At 41.7% G+C, this 23,846-nt stretch overlaps 1 long non-coding RNA gene across 1 annotated transcript in view; it reads right to left on the reverse strand.

The window, feature by feature from the left end:
* LOC148146585 (uncharacterized) overlaps nucleotides 1-22,898 on the reverse strand; it is a 70,730-nt gene extending 47,832 nt beyond the window's left edge. The window contains exons 1-2 of the long non-coding RNA XR_015760550.1: nucleotides 22,740-22,898; nucleotides 22,116-22,155 (exon numbers count right to left, since the gene is read on the reverse strand). This is a non-coding gene — a long non-coding RNA (uncharacterized LOC148146585). The remainder of the gene's footprint in view (nucleotides 1-22,115; nucleotides 22,156-22,739) is intronic.
* Nucleotides 22,899-23,846: the final 948 nt, after the last annotated feature.

A 23,846-nucleotide genomic window follows, 5' to 3' on the forward strand; every position in this document is an offset into this window, starting at 1 on the left:
ATTTAAGTGAGGCGTCATGAGCTATTTCTTTACATAGAAGGTGACAACAGATGGAACAGGTTGGCAGGAAGAATGGATGAGGCCAGAACATCGGACTCGTTTGAGAAACAGTTGGATCCTATAATGGAAACAGTAAGCTATAGAGTACAGTGCATTTCAACACAAAGTGCTTGAGAGAGCCAAAATGGTTGTGACATTGAAACTTTTACATTTCTTAAAGCAACAAGGAAATACATTAGCTTAACCATATTACTCTATTATCAATTTACAGATTACATGGGAAGTATAAAACTGCGAACATTCTCAATATTGAAATCATCAAAATAATTTGGATCTGAAAACCAAAACAAAATTAACTTGGCAGCCACTGGCTGCGCCATTTTGTAAAACATTTAGGTAATAATGTTCAGCCTGGTGTCATGTCAATATTGATCTCTCTGTTGATAAAATTCCAATAGCAGTTTAACAAATCACTGTTTGTGGGGCATTCCATCGTCCATATTGACCACCGTATCTCCTGCATCAAAACAGTAACTTATTGGCTATATACCAATAGTCTTGTATGGTGCTATATAAATGCAAGTTGGTCTCTTTTAATTAAACTCTACAACCTATTCCCTACTCCCCCATATTGTCCCTTTTTCACTGTAGCCATACATAGAAGACCATTTGAGAAAGACTTGCTTTCAGGGGAGTTATCGGTCATGAGTTATTTTTAGACTGTTGTTGACTTCAGCCAAGTTAAAAGCCTGGAATGATGAAAATCCCTAGCCACCGCCGTAACGCTGAATCCTAACAGTCACAGCACTTTCAAATGATGTTCAGCTAAATGTCTTGAAGTTTAATGGAATCAAAAGAATCTTTGAGGAATCTTCTTCAACCCTACTGATGTTTTACAAAATTGGAGTCTGTCATTCTTTATGTCCATCTGGTAATCTTTTACTTATGGAATGGCACTGAACAGTGGAGCTCTCATCTACGTTAGGAAGCAGTGGCAGAAGCAGGCACTCCATGACAACCTGTTTAGTGAGAAGTAGATTTGAGTTTCCTCTACTGTCTCCCTGTGTCTCAGACCCAACCTGCAGAATAGTGCTCTCTACAGCGTTTCTCTATCTATTTCAAAATCTATCATATGTGGTCCACGCAATGCTGTCATCTGGCACCAATTTGGAACAGTTTAGAGCTGCTGTCCAATGCCCAAGAGTATTTGCATTTTGAATTTACATAATCTCAATTCATAGAAAGCTCCTAATACCAGGAGAAATGCAAATTATTAGTCTGGGCTGCATTTGAGAGAAAGTCCTGGAGCTAAAAGACCCCAGACAGATTCAAGGGAGAATTGCATTAATCAGGCACTTACATAGTACAGGATGAAGACATCGGCAAACATAGCACCCTGGATGTTTAATTCATGTGGTGTCCAACTGTGTGTGATACAAATTCTGCCCGCAGGTAACCTTGACCATGTCATTGGTCATTACAGATTGATCATGATCATCAAGGATTGATCATGGTCATCACAGATTGATCATGGTCATCTCTGTGAAGCAGACTTAATCACATGCAATCTTTAAATGTGTTACCTGTTGGGTCACAATGCACAAAGACAGTCCAAGGTATCATAGGCTGCACAAAGGCATGTGGCTGAATTCTTCTTGTATTCAGTTGTAAGTGTTTACCTGCAGGTTTCTATCTGCAATGCTGCCTTGCCTGGGTGATGTAGGAGGGCGTGGGAATGTGCGGGACATGATTTCAGTCATGTTATTGCATGGCAGCATGGCTTGTCTTTGGAATAAGGTCCTCTATGCCAATTGTCCATGCAGAGGCATCCCCTGGCCCTTCTTGTTGAGTCCTCAGTGCCTCATTGCATTGAGGATTGTGCTGAGATGTCATCTGTGTATGGCTCAAATGTGGACTGTTCAGCGTTCTGGTGCTGATATTCCCCACCCAGGTTCATTGGAACCATGACTACTGGATCCAGCCACAGCAGGGTTACCATCACTGTTGCTACAGTGTCACCAAGCCATAGAGAAACAGGGAGCAACAGATGCAGCAGCAAGCCCAGGACCAGCAGCAACCTCCAGCCACTGCTGAACAGCCTCTGCATGAAGAGGCCACAGCTGCAGCTCCCCCTCAAGATGTGGAGGACATACAGGAGACCAGATGAATGAGGCATATTATCACCGCAGACTGAGGATATCCTGGACATCACCATAGTACACATGACGCCTAGTGGAGGAGGACTTGGTGTCCTGGAGGGATTGATTAGCCACCGCATCCCATCCCAGTGGCTGTCATGGTAACAGCTATGCAAAATTATTATGGATTGCAAGGATTCATAAAGTCCCTACCACGTGGAATCAAACCATTCAACCCATTGGATCCACACCGACCCTCCAAACAACATCCCAACCAGACCCTCACACCCATCCCTGTAATGTGGCATAGTGTTTTTACCAAGGCTAATCCACCTAGCCTGCACATCTTTGGACTGTGGGAGGAAACAGACAGCCACCCAAGACTGGAATCAAACCTGGGCCCCGCCGCTGTGAGGTAGCAGTGCTAATCACTGAGCCACCTTGCCATCCATTTCATTGGAGATCTGTGTGAGATCTCATATTCGTAACTTACAAGTATATCAAGATTATTGGCAATGCAGTTTGTGCCAGATCTCACCATTTTCCCTTGTCTCCCTGTGGTATGATCAGTACTGCAGCCTGAATTGTAGGCTTTACCAACACAACTGGCTTTCCCCAGGTACAGCGCTCTGCAGACTGCGCACAAACATTGTGTTGAGAGGGCCATTCCATCAGTAGAAGAGCTTTCCATTCAATCAATGTACAAGTCATCCGCGATCATCAATACCACAATCTAGAGACCGGCAGCAGGTTCCCCAGTAGCTGCCTACCGCCCAGAGAGTTCTCAGGTTCCTCCTTCACTTCAAGGGCTCGATGCCTTACAAGGATGACTGATGAGAGTCACAGGCTACCCTCTGGCTCTGTACAACGGCAGCAGGGAAGCAGGGGGTTGAAGATGGAGCATGAAGAGTTAGCAGTCTTGGCAGGTGGGTAGGTGGTGAGAGCATTGTGCTATAGGAGCACCACCCTCACTGTGATACATCACTGCAAGATCAGCAGCAACAAACCAGACAGGACTAGATTGTCAGCCAGATCCAAAAGACGTGAGAGCGAGGTGCAGTGGTTACTCCTTGACTGGAAATTTGTTGCTGCTTAAAAGCCAAATGGTCCCTGTTTATTCCCAGAAACAACTGCAAATCTTCTTGTTTGTTTTCCTTCACCTTTGCTGTTGTTTAAAAAAAGTGGGCGCTCTCTACTATTTGCGATCTAGCTTCAGCTTCTCCTCCATGACGTCCTTTTAGAGTCATAGGGTCATGTAGAATAGTCCATGCCAATGCAGTTTGTGCCAGATCACACTATTTTCCCTCATCTCCCTGTGGTATGATCAGTACTGCAGCCTGAACTGTAGGCTTTACCAAACAACTGGCCTCCCCCCAGGTCCAACCAGTCCATGCCAAACATCATCCCAAACTAAACTAGACCCACTTGCCTGCTCCTGGCCGATATCCCTCTAAACCTTTCCTATTCTTGTACTTATCGAAATATCTTTTAAATGTAATTGTGCCCACAGCCACCACTTCCTCAGGAAGTTCATTGCACATGCAAATCACCGTCTATGTAAAAACATTGCCCCTCATATCTCTCTTTTCACCTTAATAATGTGCCCCCGAGTCTAGAAATCCCCCATCCTGGGGCAGAGACACCTACCATTAAACCTATCTATACCCCTCATGGTTTTATATACTTCTGTAAGGTCATCTCTCAACAGCCCACACTCCAGTGAAAAAAGTCCCAGCCTATCCAACCTTTCTTTATAGTTCAATTCAAGACATCTATAAAGATCCAAACGGTTAATGCAAATGAATTAATTTCTCTTCCCATTTCCTCAATTCTCTATCCATGCCATACCCCAGCTGAGGATGGGAAGGTGCTAATATAGCAACCCTCCTTGTAATCCCAATTTTCACCAGCCAATAGCAACTTCACAGCTGAGATTGGACTATTCTTCTGCATTGGGGTGGAGGGGTACCTTCTCTGGTGATTTGTCAAAGAACAGGAACTTGCTGATTGGAAACTCTTGAGAAACAGTTAAATTCCCAAATCTTTGGTACAACAGCCGGTGTTGAATAAAATATGTCAGTTATATAGTGTTCAAGAAGAGTTCTAGCATAAAACACTCAAGCTGCTATGCAACAAACAGCATTGAATGCATTTGGATTCCAAATATAGATTACAACATTGGTAGTTTATTTAGTGCAACATCCTGAACCATGAGCAGATACCTTAGACTTTATCTAAAGAACAGCATTTCCAGCGGCCAGCTTCTAATACATTCTGTCGCTGGCTTGCTTGTATTGCCAGGAGTCTAATATGCACCTTTAGCACCACACAGCTTTTCCAGGATTGTTTCGATGAGAGCATGCTGGAGTCATATTTTCAGAGAGTGGACCCAGTACTGCGATTAAACTGGAATCAAAACCCCAACAACCTCAAAATCTCCAGACCCATGTGTGAGCAGCACCATTCGAAGAAAAAAACAGAAGAGTTCACATAGTCTCCTGACCAATATTTATCACTGAACCAATATTTGGCATTTATATCAATGATTTGCATGTGAGCAAAAGAGGTATACTGTAGTTAGTAAGTTTGCAGATGACACCAAAATTGGAGGTGTAGTGGACAGTGAAGAAGGTTATCTCCAATTACAATGGGATCTTGATCAGATGGGCCAATGGGCTGAGAAGTGGCAGATGGAATTTATTTTAGATAAATGCAAGGTGCTGCATTTTGGGAAAGCAAATCTTAGCAGGACTTATACACTTAATGGTTAGGTCCTAGGGAGTGTTGCTGAACAAAGAGACCTTGGAGTGCAGGTTCCTAGCTCCTTGAAAGTGGAGTCGCAGGTAGATAAAATAGTGAAGAAGGCATTTGGTATGGTTTCCTTTGTTGATCAGAGTATTGAGTACAGGAGTTGGGAGGTCATGTTGTGGCTGTACAGGACATTGGTTAGGCCACTGTTGGAATATTGTGTTCAATTCTGGTCTCCTTCCTATCAGAAAGTTGTTGTGAAACTTGAAAGGGTTCAGAAAAGATTTACAAGGATGTTGCCAGGATTGGAGGATCTGAGCTACAGGGAGAGACTGTACAGGCTAGGGCTGTTTTCTCTGGAGCGTCGGAGGCTGAGGGGTGACCTTATAGAGGTTTACAAAATTATGAGGTGCATGGATAGGATAAATAGGCAAAGTCTTTTCCCTGGGGTTGGGGAGTCCGGAACTAGAAGGCATAGGTTTAGGGTGAGAGGGGAAAGATATAAAAGAGACCTAAGGGGCAACTTTTTCATGCAGAGGGTGGTATGTGTATGGAATGAGCTATCAGAAGAAGTGGTGGAGGCTGGTACAATTGCAACATTTAAGAGGCATTTGGATGGGTATATGAATAGGAAGGGTTTGGAGGGACATGGGCCGGGTGCTGGCAGGTGGGGCTAGATTGGGTTGGGATATCTGGTCAGCCTGGATGAGTTGGACCAAAGGGACTGTTTCTGTGTTGTACATCTCTATGACTCTATGATTATCAAGAAAAAATTAACTGATCATTTCTCTTATTGCTTGTGTGATGCTCCAGTCTGTAATTAGTTTTCTGTGATTCCTACAACATAATAGTGACTACATTCCAGAAACACTTTGACATTACTAAATTAATTTGGGATGCCCTGGAGATGTGATTGGTGCTTTGAGATGCATGCTTTTCCTGTTTTTAAAGGGCTACCAATTTAAATTGTGACACATAAGAATTCACTCCATGAAATAAAATTATATGATAATATTAAAGCGATCCACACAGGCGTTGTAAGTATATCATCAAACTTGATGTACACAATTCATACTTACACTGGAAATGTTGTCTCCATTCATCATATTCAATATGAATACCACAATATCCCTGGTTGTAGATAATTTTGCTGGGATTCTTTGCACACTGCATAAAGTAACTCATTCACTTCTTAAGTATCACTTTTTAAAATTAATGATTGGATTTATTTTCCCTGGGCATATGGGTTTTTGTTTCTTGTTGTCCAAAATATTCCTTTATTAGACCAGAATTGCATTCCTTAAAACACCTAAAACTTATTTACTTAAAGTGGCTTGATTATCAATTTCTCGAGCTCTCCCACACCTGGAATATATACATTCCCCTTAGACCCTCTCCTAATTTTATTTCTCAGCCTGGCCTTGTGGCATCTGTGTGCTGTGGCAGCCACATCCGGTTTAAGTTTCAACTTGATTTTTAACCCAATTCTCAATGTCAGGTCAGTTCTCTGTGGCAATACTGACTTGTGGCTGCTTCTACAGGCCACTGCCTCGCAATATAACCTGTACCTCTACCGTGGAGCTTCTTCTGTTCTTGTACCTCTTCTACCAGGCCTGATATGCTTTTTACGCCCATTTTCTGAAGTTTGACTTGCGTTCAATGCTGCCAGGAGGGTTATGGGATTCACTGTCATCAGCAGTATCTGTTTGTTTTGAAAACATCTCCTTCAATTGCAAGCTATTTTACTCTTTTTTTTTGACTGTTGAAGGCTTGAAGTCTATTCGTTATTAGTTGGCACCCTTTAAAAAATAGTGATGATCGTTAAGATGTGACAGGGGCTGTCTGTTTATGCCTCATTATTGCTCACCATGTATAATGTGGGTTACTTCAGGCCCAAAGTGATCCAGAATGGATGTGGATAGCCACTGAACATGTCTAAATCAAGGAGTATTGTTGAACTACACAGAGTGAAGTTAATTGCGTTCCTGCAATTATTTGCAGATTACATGAATATCATGTGCATTGCTGCAGAGATTGTTAGGAGCAGATTAACCACAGATCTATCTATTACAGACTCCTACTTCACTTTCACCAAGTCCCTGAGACGTCACCACGTGAGTGGTGCTTACTGCACTCAATCAACTATTAACCCTTTCAGATCCACAGACAGACAATATCTACTGCCTTTTTAAAGTAATTTAGTTTTAATCTTAAAAGTTTGTTGTGGGAAAAAAATGTTCCCATTTCATGACTATTTCTTTTGCCATATACCTTAAACCATTCTCTTTTGGTTACTAATCTTCCTGCATTTAGAAAGTTTGTCCTAATATATGCTCTCAAAAACCTTTATAATTCTGAACAATTTATTAAATCAGCTCCTCTTTAAGGAGAACATTCCTTGATTCTCTGATCACCTCCCAGAAATGAAGTCCCTCATTCATTTTGTTAAATCTCCTTCACATTTTCACCAGGGCATCAATATCCTTCCTAAAATATCGTGCCAAGAACTGGGTGCAATTCTCTGTGGATTTATAAGGTTGTGGCAGAACTTCCTTCTTCTTGTACTCTCTTTTCCTATAATGATACAGCCAATGACCCCTTGTATTTTGTTAATGGCCTTTTAAATTTGCCCTGCTGAAGGATTTACATACATAAATTCTTGAACATTTCCTGTTCCTTCACTCAGATTAAAATTGTACCATCATATACACATCTGAATAAATGTTATTCGCTCAGAAAACTAAAATGCTTTAATTATTAAATAATAACCTTTTAAAATATCTGCCAAATAATCTCATTGGTCATCACTAATGTAAAAGGTCAAGAGACCAGCAATTATATCCAAGGCAACATCAATTTAGGAAGCAGTTCAGAAGCCTTCCTAAAATGTTAATGACACCACAGAGGAACAATCAATGGCCCTTTATAATAGCATCTATACCCTCCTTGCTACTAAGTGCAGCATTAGCTAACCCTCATGTTCAAAACCATATCATGCATCCAATGTGACTAAGGAAGGAATTGAGCTGTGCTGGATCCTCACATACGTTAGTACGATTTCTATTTATCACACTTTAAGGAGTTGATGTTCTTAACCACTGTGCCACCCCAAACTGGCTGGTTAACTATATCGACACAAAATTTAAATATACTTGAACTAACATGCCTTAAGAATTCTGCCATAGCTTTAAGACTCCTAATGTAGATGGAGCCATCTGAAAATACTCACAAATCAGTTGAAAAGCACAAAGTAGATTCAGATAATGAGATTTCTGATCAACAAAGATTATGGCAAAAACCCCACTGCAAAAAAAATAGGGAAACGAATTTGGAAATGTCATTCAGACAGAGGCCTTCTATTAATATTGTGAAATAACCCAACCAAATGTTCAATCCTTGCACCATCTCATCCATATCTCAGATATAAAGTATAATGACTTACATTGTCTAGGTTTTATGATAGTACAAGTGAATCAAGCTTGCTACAAACCATTGTTTTCAGGTTTCCGAAAGGGCTTGAAGTGTTCCCAGCAATTTGAATAATATCATTTAATATTAATGCCAACATGTCAATACATGGCACTGAAGTTGGCAAAGCAGATAACAGCTCATTGCGAATATATCACCAGCTTGTATTCTATTCCTTGCTACTGGCAGCAGGGTCTGGCAGCAAGATATTTGTTTTAAAATAAGAATTGTTCTGAGAAGTCTTATTGCTGTGAAAGGAAGACATCCAAGGTTATATTCTGCCATTATACACTCTCCAAAGGCTGACCGGAATCAAGGTCTACACTCACATTGATCTGCATCCCTCCAGTGCAGCTCCCCATCTGAGAGCAGGAGCTTTACACTTGCTCCTAGAAGCATGGCTTTGAATGTACAGCCCCAGAGATAGGGACACTTGCACTGTGTCCTGAACAGCCCTAAATTATGTGGGCTGATTTCCAGTGCAGAGATCATTCATGCATCCCTCTTTGTTGGTCCCACCCTTACCCTGTAAAGCAACAACAGACCCCCACACCCCTCCACCCTCAGTCTCCAAACTCCTTGCTGCTCATTTCTGAAGCGTTCCCTACAACCCCAGCCTTCCTTTGGATAAACCTGTTGGACTATAACCTGGTGTCATGTGATTTTTTTAACTTTATCCACCCCAGTCCAACACCAGTATCTCCTCATCATAAGTCTGGTGTGGTAGAGGAAAACTACTTTCAGATCTGCTTATCTTGCTGTTTACAAGATATAGTTTATCACGGGTCAGCAGCATGTTGCAGGTTACATTGATGTGATATACAGTGTAACAGAGAGTCTGAACAGTACCCTTGTGGTGAAGTGGTAATGTTGCTACCTCAGGACCAAGAAGCCTGGGTTTAAATCCCAACTACTCCAGTGATGTGTCATAACACCTCTGAACATGTTGGTTTGAAAATATTTACTAGATGGAAGATAGAATGTTAGATCTCATTCCTTCAAAATCCTAAGTTGCTCTGCCCATAAGTCTGTATGGATCATCCTTGTGGGTGCTTGGCATTCCTCTTAGACCCACATATAACAATTAGCACTGACCTTCATCTCTCCTGCATTCCCTTCTATCCTCTCCCGGTTTATCTACTCCCTAAGACTCAACTCTGTTTTGATCTCATCCCCACTCCACTTCCCTACTGACCATTGTGCTTGATCATGTTGTTCAAAGCACAACTTCTTTCCAAAACCATGCTACTTTTCTCACCAACAGTCATCCATTGTCATTAGCTCTTTAATTATGCATGATTGACAGATTGATTTGACCCAAATAAATCCTGGGAGCTACATCCTAGTTCTGGGAGGTCATCAGAATGTTGTGGACAAACACGGATTTACATCACCGATATTCAATTCCTCATGTAGGAGGCTTACACACCACAACTGCATCATCCAGAATCTCACCAGAATCAGACTGGAAAAAACCTATCAGGTTGGAAGACGTATCAATTAACCAGTATTTGAATTTAGGAAAGTAGTTTTAGCTTATGCAGTGCTCTCTGACTAACATTTTTTTCTGATCCAGCAATGTCTCAGATTTAAAGTTCTTGTTTTGAGTTGAATTCCTTCGAGTACCAAGCCCCTCATTCTCTATCTATGAGGTCCCTCAGCTTCACAATCCTCCATGATCTCTGCACTCCTCCACTTCTGGACATTCCCTTTCACTCCATTGTGGTGATTGTTCCTTCAGTTGCCGAGACCCAAAATTCCAGAATTCTTTGATAAAGTTTTCAGCTTGTCCACATTTCCCTACTCCTTTATGTCACTCCTTTAAGATCCACATCTTTGATCAAGAGTTTGGTAACTTGTCCTAATACGTCTTGAGTGTAAATTTTTGTCTTACAATAAGAACTAAGAGCAGGAGTAGCCATTCAGCCCCTCAAGCCTGCTCCATCATTTAATACAATCATGGCTGGTCTCATCTTGGTCTCAACTCTATTTTCCTGTCCACTCTCCACAACCCGTCAACCCTTCACAAATTAAAAATCCATGCATCTCCTCCTCAAACTTACACAATGTCCCAGCTTCCCTGGGGTAGTGGATCCCATGGCTTCATCACCCTCTGAGAAGTAATCCCTCCCAATTTCTGTTTTAAATCAATTACCCTTATCCTAAAACTATGATGCCTCATTCTAGATTGATTGCCTAACATAAGGGAACATCCTTTCTAATACACCTGTGAAGCGCAGTAGGAAGTTTTGTTTATGAGTGGACCAAAGACACTATATAAACACAAGTTGTTGTTGTACTTTTTGTACTAAATATTGCCTTGTTGCCCATAGCTTGGTAGGATACAATTTGAGAATATTTTCCTATGTTCCCCACCAACTTCTCCACTCTCACCCCTGCCCACACGCCTGTCGCCTTGTTCCTAAGATTGACAGGAAGCACTTCAGTGAATTTCCATTAGGGAATTGGGTTGGGCCAGACTCCACATCATTAAATTTCCCTATATGCAGGGAAACACTCACACCGTCATCAGTCACACATCAAAGCTCTTTCTGCAAGGATTGAGCATAATATGTGATGCCCAAGCCAAAGTGTGAAGGAAAGAAAATCTTGCAGCTATAAAGCTCCCTTTACCAGACTCTCAAAGTGCATTCAGAGCAATCCTTTTGAAGTGTTGTCACTGTGATAATGTTAGAAACATATCAGCCCAATTTGTATTCAACAAACTCTGACTAATAGCGATGTGATAATGATTAGACAATCTGATTTTTGACTGAGACAAAATATTGACTAGAATTATTCCCAGTCTTCTTCAAGGTCATGCTTCAGGATGTCTTACATGCTCCTGACAAGACTTACATGGCATAGCATTAGTGCCCCATATAAACAAATTGGGTCTTTCAAATCCATGTCCACTTCCGTCTCGAAGGACAAGGGTTGCAGATACATGGGGACACCACCACCTGCAAGTTCCCCTCCAAGCCACTCACCATCCTGACGTGGAAATATATTGCTGTTCCTTCAGTGTCACTGGTTCAAAATCCTGGAATTCCTTCCCAAGCGGCAGTGTGAGTAAACCTCCACCAACTGGACTGCAGTGGTGCAAGAAGGCAGCTCACCAGCACCTTCTCAAGGGCAATCAGTGTCGGACAATAAATGCTGGCCCAGCCAGCCACACTCACATCCCACAAAATGAATAAATAAAAAGAAACTACTGAGCAAGCCAGAACCAATTTTATTTTGTGCTACTTTAAACTGACATCATCTGCCAGTCTGTATAATTGGGCCAGCCTTTTACGGGAAAGATGTTCTGTTCTCCAATGAGTAAGTGTGTAAACTTGATAAGGATGTGTAATCTCTTGTTTGACTCATTCAGATAGTGTCATTGCAGTTCAAAATGGTCAATGTTACATCCTTCATTCCCAAAGGGAATGGGTTAAAAATGTACCCATAGAATCCCTACAGTGTGGAAGCTGGCCATTTGGCCCATCAGGTCAACAGCAACCCTCCACAGAGTATCTCACCCAGACCCACCCCCTGCACATCTTTGGACTGTGGAAGGAAACTGGAACACCCAAAGGAAACCCACACAGACACAGGGAGAATGTGCAAACTCCACACAGTTGCCTAAGGGTGGAATCGAACCCAGGTCCCTCGGACTGTGAGGCAGCAGTGCTGACTACTGAGCCATTGCACCTTCCATGGCATTGCTGATGAACTTCCTGCTCTCACAAATAAACTATGGCTATTAAATCATGATCAAAATGCACAAAAATAAGAGAAAGAGCTGTGGATGTTGAAGATCTGGAACTAAAGCAGAAATTGCTGGAGCAACTCAGCACATCTGGTAGCATCTGTGGAGAGAAAGCAGAATTACATTTGATTTAGTCAATATGAATCTATAAATGAGAATACACAAAATGTTAGCAATGCAGGTCTTCAATTCTGTCCTAAAGACCTGACGTTTTCCAAATTTTTGACAATAGGATTCTGAAATAGGGAAGAAGACTTGGTGCTATAAAAGATGCAGTTCCATTGGCAGTGAATCAGCCCAATTTTCCCTTAATAATCTGCCAATGTTGATCTAAAGAACAAAAGTTAAAAGCAGCTTTTCATCTAGAATTGTGCCTAGAAAGTGAAATGGTATTGTCAGATGATGGCATTCTGAAGACATTAATTTGATACCATGTTAGTGAAGAGCAGCTCCTGTTCTTTGAGAAACCAGATTTCAAGATTGTGGTAAAGTGGAAAGAGATGAGGCCAAGCAGACAGCAGTGATAGGAAACTTTGGGTTTTTAACTGTGTAGATACTGCAGGAGAAAAAGAACAGCAAAAGGCATAAGGAGTTTCATACTTTTGAGATTGTGAGCAGTAAAAAATTAGGTAGTGTAGAAGGGGAGAAATGGGGAAGATGGGGAAACCACACATCTCCACCTGAGGAACAGAATGTGAGTCACAGCCAACTTCCATTGGGCTTCCAGCCTCTGCAATCTGCAAATAACACTATATAATGGGGTGAGTCTGGTGAGGGCAGTGCAGGAAAAGGAGAGCAAGGATACCTTTGCCCACTCCTATTGCCCCCAACATCAAGGGGAAGTGTATGTGGCCACTTCCTGGCCATTTCAGGGATTTGATGTGGGTTTGTGAATTAGATAAAATAAGGGAAATACTATATCTATCATAGCCATTGGCATGCTCACGGATTCATATTTTGGGCAATAAGCTCATTCAGGAACACCTCAGAAACAGCCTTGTCTTTGGGGGTGTAGTTGGGATCCCATCCCACCGAGTTACAGGTGACCCAATGCATCAATCCTAGCTGGAAAAGCAACACACGAGGTGTGAGAAGGTTCAATCCCAATAGTCCTTGATCTTGGGCTTGGACATAGAACATAGAACAATACAGCGCAGAACAGGCCCTTCGGCCCTCGATGATGAGCCAACCTGTGAACTAATCTAAGCCTATCACCCTACACTATCCCATTATCATCTATATGCTTATCCAAGGACTGTTTAAATGCCCCTAATGTGGCTGAGTTAGCTACATTGGCAGGCAGGCCATTCCATGCCCTTACCACTCTCTGAGTAAAGAACCTGCCTCTGACATCTGTCTTAAATCTATCACCCCTCAATCTGCAGCTATGCTCCCTCATACAAGCAGATGTCATCATCCTAGGAAAAAGACTCTAACTGTCCACCCTATCGAATCCTCTGATCATCTTGTATGTCTCTATTAAATTGCCTCTTAGCCTTCTTCTCTCCAATGAGAACAGACCCAAGTGCTTCAGCCTTTCCTCATAAAACCTTCCCTCCAGACCAGGCAGTATCCTGGTACTCTGCATCTTTTCCAATGCTTCCACATCCTCCCTGTAATGGGCAACCAGAACTGTACACAATATTCCAAGTGAGGCCGCACTAGTGTTTTGTATAATTGCAGCATGACATCATGGCTCCGGAACTCAATCCCTCTACCAATAAAACCTAACACACCGTATGCCTTCTTAACAGCACGATCAACATGGTGGCAACTTTCAGGGATCTACATACATGGACACTGAGATCCCTCTGCACATCCACACTCCCAAGAAACTTTCCATTGACCCAGTATTCTGCCTTCCTGTTATCCTTCCCAAAGTCAATCACTTCACATTTATCTGCATTGAACTCCATTTGCCACCTTTCAGCCCAGTTCTGCAGTTTATCCAAGTCTCCCTGCAACCAGCAACTTTCTTCCACACTGTCCACCAGTCCACCGACTTCAGTATCATTTGCAAACTTACTAACCCATCCACCTATGCCTGTGTTCAAGTCATTTATAAAAATAACAAACAGCAATGGTCCCAAAACAGATCCTATGGCACACCATTAGTAACCGCACTCCAGGCTGAATATTTTCCACCACTCATTGCCTTCTTACAGAAAGCCACTTTCTAATCCAAACTACTAAATCACCTTCAATCCCATGCCTCTGCATTTTCTCTAGTAGCCTACCATGTGGAACCTTATCAAGGGTTTTGCTGCAGTCCATTAACACTACGTCAACTACCCTACCCTCATCCACATGCTTGGTAACCCTCTCAAAAAAACTCAGAGAGGTTTGTGAGACATGACCTGCCCTTGACGAATCTATGTTGACTATTTCCAATCAAAGTGTTGCTTGCTAGATGATTATAAATCTTATCTCTTATAATCCTTTCCAAAACTTTTCCTACAACAGACGTAAGGCTCACTGGCTTATAATTGCCTGGGTTATCTCTACTGTCCTTCTTGAACAAGGGCACAATATTTGCAATCCTCCAGTCCTCTGGTACTAAACCTGTAGACAATGATGACTCAAACATCAAAGCCAAAGGCTCAGCTATCTCCTTCCTAACTTTCCAGAGAATTCTCGGAAAAATCCTTGTGCTGTAGATAAAGGAGAACCAGTGGATATATTGTATTGGGGTCATCCTACCTTCTAGAATTGATAACACCTCCTGCTTACTCACCTTAATCTTTTCAAATTATATATATAACACGTAAAAAGATGAGACCCAGCACAGATTTTTATGCACGGGGCTCGTGATATTCTGGCAACCTGAAAAAGATCTAATTATTCCTACTCTTTGTTAGTCAGCCAACCTTCTATCCATGCCAATATATCATCACCTATACCATTAACATAGTTTCCACCATAACCTTTCATGCAGCACCTTATTTAAGTACAATACATCCACTGGTTCTCCTTTATCTACAGCACAAGTTACTCCTCCAAAGAGCTTCAATAAATTAGTTAAGCTTGATTTCCCTCTGAAAAAAACCATTTTGGCTTTGCCTGGTTACCTTGAACTTATCCAAGTGGCCTATTATAACATCTTTAATAATAGCTTCTAACATTTTCTCAATGATAGTTAAGCACACTTGTCTGTAAGTTTCTGCTTTTTGCCTTTCTCCCTTTTCAAATAAAGGAGTTACGTTAGTGATTTTTCAATCTAAAGGACCCTTTCCAAAATCTCATGGATTTTGGAACAATTAAACCAATGCATCATATTTCTCACCAGCTACATCTTTTAAGATATCAGGATGAAACTGTCAGGACTAGAGGACTTGTCAGCTCTCAGTTCCAATAATTTACTCAGGACCACTTCCATGGTAATTATAATTCTCTTGAATTTCTCCCTCCCTTTCAATTCCTGATTTATAGCTGTTTCTCGGTTGTTACTTATATCCTCTCTAGTAAAGACCAATGCAAAATATGTGTCAAATTCATCTGTCATCTCTTTGTCCTAGAACATAGAGCATAGATCATTACAGGCATTACAGGCCCTTCGGCCCTCGATGTTGCACTGACCTGTGAAACCAATCTGAAGCCCATCCAACCTAAACTTCACTATTTTCATCCAAATGTTTATCCAATGACAATTTAAATACCGTGAAAGTTGGCTAACTTGCCCTCATCTTCTGATTTTCTTTCTCATTAATCGTTTAATAATTCTTTGGTGTATCTAATACTCTGTTCAATTTCTGCCAGCTATCTTTGTACAACTACATATTTTTTCCTTTGGCTTTGATATTAACTTCAACTTTTTTTAGTTAACTAAAGATGGCAGATACGTCTCTTAGAATGTTTCTTATCTGTTGCAATGTATATATTCTGCACTTTCTAGAATATACCTTCAAATGTTTGCTACCATATCGCTATGGACCTATCCCTTAATCTGAACGAACTGCTCACTTTTGCTAGCTCTGGTTTCATGTACTATTATTGTACTTTCTCAAATTAAAAAATAACATTCTTGGACACCCCAATCCCTTAAACTGTGTCTAAGATTCAATCGTATTATAGTTGGCTGTTTCCCAGGGGTGTATTCACAATGAAGTCAGTAATAAATCCTATCCTGTTGGTCAAAACCAGATGTAATATAGCCTGCTCTCTAATTGGTGCCATAACATAAGAAACTGCCCTGAAAACTTGCAATGAATTCCTCGTCAGGACTACTTTTTATTCATCTGATTTTCCAGTCTATATGTAGGTTAAAGTCCTACATGATAATTGCTGCGCCCTTTTGACAAGTTCCCATTATTTCTGAAAACCAAAGGGCTGCAGAAGTTGGCAATAAAAGCAGAAATAGTTAAAAAAAACTCAGCAGGTCTGGCAGCATCTGTGGAGAGAAAGCAGATTTAATGTTTCAGATTCAGAGACCTTTCTTCAGAACTGAATCTGAAATGGTTTGTCATTTCATTATTTCTGTATTATTTCTATTATTATCATAGACAAAGAAGCCATTGAACAACACTGGGGGACCACTACAGAGACCTCCTCAACCAGGGCTCTGTCATCGATCTGAGTGCCCTTGCAAGCAGTCCACAGCACACTACACACCGTGAGCGCAGCAAAACCCCAGCCTTGCATGACAGAGAGCAGGCCACTCACCAGCTTAAGAACAACAAGGTATCCCCGCTGAGGCATTGAAGTGCGGAGGCAAAGAATGCTTGTTGCAGCTACATACCTTTATCTACTTTATCTGGGAGGAGGAGAGCATCCTGGGAAAGCTCTAAGATGCCACAATCATGAGCATTAGATTCTCTACAGTGTCGAAACAGACCCTTCAGCCCAACAAGTCCACACTGACCCTCTGAAGAGTATCCCACCCAGACCCATTTCCCTCTGACTAATGCACCTAACACTATGGACAATTTAGCATGGCCAATCCAGCTGACCTGCACAACTTTGGGTATGATTTTCACTGAGCGACAGCTGCAGGAAAAATGCAGAGAAAAGAACCGCGCCCCCCCCCCCCCCCACCCCGTACATGGCCTTCTTTGACCTTACAAAGGCCTTTGACACAGTCAATCGGGAGGCATTATGGAGTGTCCTTCTCCACTTTAATTGCATCATGAAGTTTCTCACCATCCTTCATCTGCTCCATGATGACATGGAAGTTGGGGTTTTGACAAGTGGCTCCACCACCGACCTATTCCCCATTCAGACCGGTGTTAAGCAGGGCGGACTTTTTGCCCTACGTTGTTCTCGATCTATCTCACTGTAATACCTCGCCTCAGCACCAACAAGCTCTCAGCTGGAGAGGAGCTAACTTACAGAACCCTTGGGAAAGCATTCAACCTCCACAGCTTTCAAGCCAAAACCAAAGTAACCCCAACCAGCTTCATCAAGCTGCAGTACACCGATGATGCTTGTGTACGTGCAATCTCCGAGGACGTACTCCAGACCATCGCCAGCACCTTTACGGAGGCATATGAGAGCATGGGTCTCACCGTAAACATCTGCAAGTCCGAGGTCCTCCACTAACCTGGCCTGGCAATGTGGAGCAAGCCCCTGATCAGCAAGGTCCATGGGGAGGCCTTACAGGTCATTGACCACTTCCAATACCTCGGGAGTGTATGGCCTTGAACTAGCATTCCCACAGAATCGCTGGTTCAAGGCCATCCTAAGTGGAGGAGTAGCACCCAGGAAGATGCCAACACTGAGAGACTTGCCACCAGGAAGAAGCAGCAGGTGAAAACAGCATAAGGAGTGCGCTGTCACACAAATGCTTCACCCACCCCTTCCCATGACCACCTTCTGCCCCAAACGTGTCAGAGTCTGTGGAAGCCTCATCGACTGCACAGCCACCTACAGACTCCCCCTGAGAGTGGAAGAGAGTCATCCTCTTCTGCAAGGGACCGCCAATGGTGATGATGATGATCATCATTATTATTTATTTCTAGTCATGGCTGCAGGCTCTCAGATCTCTATTTTTTTGTCCCTTCTAGTCTTTGTCAGATTATTATTTCCTCCAGTAACATATTCCCCTGTTGTCTTTTCCCACTTTGATCCATCAGAACTTCTGAAATTTGTCCCTTGTCTCTACAATTTAAATCTTGCTCTATTTCCCGCTCTAGTTATTCAGCTCACAGGAACAGCAGTGCCCAAACAGTTCAGGAGTAAACCATAGCAACAGCACAGATCCCACTCTCCCCAGTATTGGTACCAGTGCCCCACAAACCAGAACCTACCTCTCCCACACCAGTCTTTCAGCCACGTATTCATCTCTCTAACCTTGTTCACTCCAGCCCAATTTGGACGTGGCTCGGGTAATAATCCAGAGATTATTACCTTTGTGATTCTGCTTCTCTATTTTTGTGCCTAGCTCCTCATATTAGCCACGTTGAACCTATCTCCTAGTTCTGCCAATGTCATTGGTACTTACACGGTTGGTGACAACTGGATCCTTCCTCCCCCTGCAAGGTCATCTCCAGCTCACAGCAGATATCCTTAACCTTGGCAGCAGGCTGACAACACAACTACCTGACCTCAGGTTCTTTGCTGAAGGTAATAGTGCCAACCTCCACAGATATGTAGCCCTCTACCATCACTATAATTCTTTTGCCTCTCCCCATTTGAATAGTTTCCTGTACCGCGGTACCATGGCCATTTCATTCATCCATCCCACAGCCTGAGAGAATCTCAAACCTGTTGGACATTTACAGAGTTTGACGCTGGGCATTTGGAGATAAAACATTTTTGGGAAGTTTCTGTTCTCCTCTGGCAACATGCATGCCAACATATGGGTAATAGAGAGCTGTTAGTGCATTAAAAAAAAACCTGATTCCTTCTCTTGCACCACATGCATCGTCTATGCCAAGTGATCTAACATCTCGAAGGATCCCAATCTTATAAACAGAGCATTCCAACTTGGCAACAACAAATGAAAAAACTGCCAATATTTAAGAGGCTACAAATATTTCAATCACCATCACGGAGGAACCTTAAATTTTCATTAAAAGTTTATTGTGAAAGTTTGTTACTTGGCAGCAACAAGGACAAATTTAATAACTCTCTTCATTTCTGGGTTCCAGCATTATTCAGTTTATAGGCTGTTTCTCTTTTGAATCGTCAGCAGGTTTATGATTGATTGCAGTGGGAAAGTAGGACATGCTAGTGAGAATAGGAAAGCAAATCACACTGGATCTCATCAGCATCAGGGAGTTGCATTAATATAATATTTCTTTTGGCATGCTCTCTTTACATTAATATTTCACCACTTAAGGATAAAAGGAAACCTGCACCCTTCAGCTTACCACTTGATCAAGTAGAGAATCCTCATTATAGATGGTGCACGTTCCTTTATGCAGGTTTGCCAGGCCAGTTATGTACAGGCACAACTATTCCAATGATTTCCCAATCAACCTTTCGTATCTTGTCCTTTAGTTGAGCCTAAACATCACTCCCTTACCCTATCCTGTACTCACAAAGCCACACTGGCCTTGATGTGGTAGCATCTCAATTTTAAAAGTCTTGACCTTGTTACTAAATCTTTCAATGCCTGGCTTATTGCCATCTCTGCAACTTCCTCAGCACAACGGCCCTCCAAGGATTCAATGCTCGCCTCTTTCCTTAATATTTTGGATCATGTTTCTTTGTTTGATGATGCTCCCATGAAGTCCCTTGGTTTATTTTACTACATCACATGTTTGATACACTACAATAAAAAGGATTAGAATTTCTCCTCTCTTCATCCACTATTTGTTAGACCACAACAATTTACTTGCCACTCCAGTGAATGTTTACCTGTTTATGTGCTGCGGCGATTAAAGGCACATACAAACAGGTTTCCTTGTAAGTTTTTAAAAGTGTGTATTGCACTTAACATATGGTTTAAATAACTAAAACACCCAGACTGTCTCAAATATGTGCTTTCAAGAGATCACACATATTTACAAGTAGATTACAAACTGGGAGGACAGATTAATTAAACCCTAATGAAATGGTATTCCAATTTTGTTGATGGATGATATGGATGGCTTTAGGCTGAGCTCACTGGTCCTTCTGGATTCTGGATCAAAACAATTTTAAAATGTTGGTCGATGATTTCCTTTTTCTGCTGTACTTAGCAGCTGATGGATTGGTTCTTAAACTACTTGCTGCAGCGTGTGATCAAACAACAGGCAGACTTAAAGCTTATAGACTGGTTGGAGATAGAGAGAGAGAGAGAGAGAGATAAGTACCCACTACTTTAAAGGTTTCATATCCACAAGAAGGTGGTGTACTGACCTCTTCCTGGCAGGTTGATGCAGTTTTCAGAGAAGTCATCCTTCATTGCTTCTACTTCAAATTCCTTTGTGTTATTAGAATACACCACAGTCAAACAGCATAAAGTGTCACAAGGTGTAATTATTTTATTCATTTTCATAGAATTTGCAAAGAATCAGACTGCACAGAAGAAGCTGCTCAGTCCATCAGAGGATAGACAGAGGATTGGTTGACTAACAGCAAGCAAAGAGTGGGGATAAATGAGTGTCATTCTGGTTGGCAATCAGTGACTAGTGTGCCTCAGGGATCGGTGTTGGGACCACAGTTATTCACAACTTATATCTGTGTAGTATGCCAAAGATAACACTAAGATGAGTGGCAGAGTAAAATGTGCAGAGGACTGTGAAACTTTGCAGAGGGACAGAGATACTTTGAGTGAGTGAGCAGATGGAATGTTAATAAATGTGAACTTATCCATTTCAGTAGGAGTAACAGTAAAAAGGATTATTACTTGAATAGTAAAAGTCGCAGCATGCTGCCATGCAGAGGGACCTGGGTGTCCTTGTGCAGGAATCGCAGAATGTTGGTCTGCAGGTACAACAAGTAATTAGGAAGGCAAATGGAATTTTGTCCTTCATTGCTAAAGAGGTTGAGTTTAAAAGCAGGGAGGTTATGTTGCAGCTGTACAGGTTGCTAGTGTATGCAGATTTGGTTTCTTTATTTAAGAAAGGGTGTACTGGCACTGGAGGGGCTGTAGAGGAAGTTCACTATGTTGATTCCGGAGTTGAGGGGGTTAGCTTATGAGGAGAGACTGAATAGACTGGGATTATATTCATTGGAATTCATAAGAATGAGGGGGAAATCTTATAGAAACATACAAAATTTTGAAGGGAATTGATAAGATAGAAGTCGAGGGGATGTTTCCTCTGGTAGGTGAAACTAGGACAAGAGGGCATGGCCTCAAGATTAGAGGGAGCAGGTTTAGGACTGTATTAGGAAGGAACCTCTTCACCCAGAGGGCTGTGCATCTGCGGAATTCCTTGCTCTGTGAAGTGGTTGACACTACTTCAATAAACATTTTTAAAGCTAAGATAGATCTTTTTGAACAATAAAGGAATTAAGGGATAAGATGAGAGCGCAGGTAAGTGAAGCTGAATCCATGAAAAGATCAGCCATCATCTTATTGAATGGCAGAGCAGGCTTGAAGGGCCAGATGGCCTACTCCTGCTCCTAGTTCTTGTGTTCTTATGCTGGCAGTTTGAAAGACCTAGGTTCAGGCTCTCTGCCTGTATTCCTGATGAAGGGCTTTTGCCCGAAACGTCGATTTTACTGCTCCTCAGATGCTGCCTGAGCTGCTGTGCTTTTCCAGCAGCACTCTAATCTGGACTCTGTTTGAAAGACCTGTCCATTCCCACTCCAACAGACTACTTCCCCATAGCTCAGCAATCTTCCTTACCTTTTTCAAAGTTTTGGTTAGTTTCCTTTTAGCTTCCACCAACATTTCAACAAATGCATCCCTATAATAACATTCAATGTGTATGAAAAGTTAATTTGCCCTCTGGTACTTTTGCTTAATATCTTAAACGTTATTATTGCTTCATCTAATTAATAGTCGCTTCAAATTTCAGGAATAATTACAAAGTTAAATGTTATATGTATTGGGTGGGGTGGGGGTGTGTGTGTAAAATGTATCTGGTGTTCCATATGATCATATTAGTTTCCTCACAAAAGAATTAAACTAAACTTACCCACTCCACGTCTCAAGTTATAAATAACTTTCCATCGAAACTGAAAGAGCAAGAAAAACAGTTAATTTACGTTTCAAATAACAAATTGTGATTTCATACTTGAGGAGATGCTCTGAAAGAGCTCAATTCTGAATCCTCCGCATTCTAAACTATAGCAGTTGGACAAGAATGGTACAAATGCACCTGAAAGGCAAAGCGTTTGATGATATCAATTTATCTTTCACACAGAGTGATCAGCCTGTGGCATGGTCATGGGGTTGGTTCGTGATACTGAAAAACCTGGAATTATTTAAGGATCAGCTGGATGCTAAGAAACAGAGATTTGGGCTGGAAAAAGGAACTGAGCTAAGGCTACCATAATCTTGGAATATAGATGACATTCCTCCCTTATCTATAATGCTATGGATTCATAACATCTGTTTATTTATCCTCTTCTTCCAACCACTTGACGTAGTTTGTTACAAGGCATGCAGCTGACCTCTTCCTCAGCTTTCCAAACACGATTTTAGTCCGTGTGTGTATTTCCTTAAGATTTAAATAGACGCGGTGCCCTTTAAACTCATATGAATCATTCACTCTCATATGTCACAACATGGTTACATCATCGTGCCCAGAGTCACTGACCTGAATTAGGTATGCCAACAGCTGAACTCGGTTTTAAAAAAATTGGGATGTCTTTCAATCCTGATTAATTGGAAGAAGATTTTTGTTTCTAAATAAGGCCACGTTTATATGAAAAAAGTAGCGAACCCCTTTGGAACTCGCTGCAGCACTCAATTACACATAAACCTTTGAATTCTATATATTGATTAACTACAGAGTTTATAATCAACATGAACTATTCCATGGTCAGAAGAGAGAGTGAAGCCTCGCGAAAACAATGTGAGCTGTGTTGGGAAGATCATTGGTTTAGCTATTTTTAAACAGCATATTAAACTGATTTGAATGCCTGCAATGAGAAAGCATCCAACCTTTGGTATGAGAAAATGCTTTCTATTATATGAGAAACTGTTTTACACTATATCAGGAGTCATTTTCAGTTTTCATATGGTGATCATTTTGTTCTGCATTGGAAGCAAATCTGTACTATATTTATGCTGATTCTTTCCTCACTGCATACTTCTATCTGTTCATTGCAAAATTGCTGTAAACAAACAAGTGTGGGTCCCAGATTATAGAGCTTTATAAAATCATGAGGAACATGGATAGGGTAAATAGACAAGGTCTTTTTCCCAGGGGAGGGGAGTCCAAAACTGGAGAGCAAAGGTTGAAGGTGAGATGGGAAAGATTTAAAAGTAACCTGAGGGGGAACATTTTCACACAATGGGTGGTGCATGTATGGAATGAGCTGCAGAGGAAGTGATGCAGGCTGGTACAATTACAACAGTTAAAAGGCAACTGAATGGGTATCTGAATAGGAAGGGTTTAGAGGGATATGAGCCAAATGGTGGAAAATAAGGCTAGATTGGTTTAGGATATCTGGTCGGCATGGATGGGTTGGACCGAAGGATCTGTTCCAGTGTTGTACAGCTCTATGATTCTTGAAACAGCCCACAAAGAGGTTAATTCCACAAGGCAAACCTGCTCTTTACTAGCAATAAAGCAGCAGTTTCGTCAGGAAGTTTGGATGGTTATTTTGGGAAATGAAATGATGGTTTTCTGTTGTCACAATTAAAATGCTTCACAGATTGAGTCAAAGTTTCATTCTACATCAACCTGTCTCGCACGTGA

The sequence above is a fragment of the Chiloscyllium plagiosum genome, unplaced genomic scaffold, assembly GCF_037043375.1.
Source record: "Chiloscyllium plagiosum isolate Xiang-an unplaced genomic scaffold, Cpla_swu_hap1 HiC_scaffold_20, whole genome shotgun sequence".
In the NCBI taxonomy this organism is placed as follows: domain Eukaryota; kingdom Metazoa; phylum Chordata; class Chondrichthyes; order Orectolobiformes; family Hemiscylliidae; genus Chiloscyllium; species Chiloscyllium plagiosum.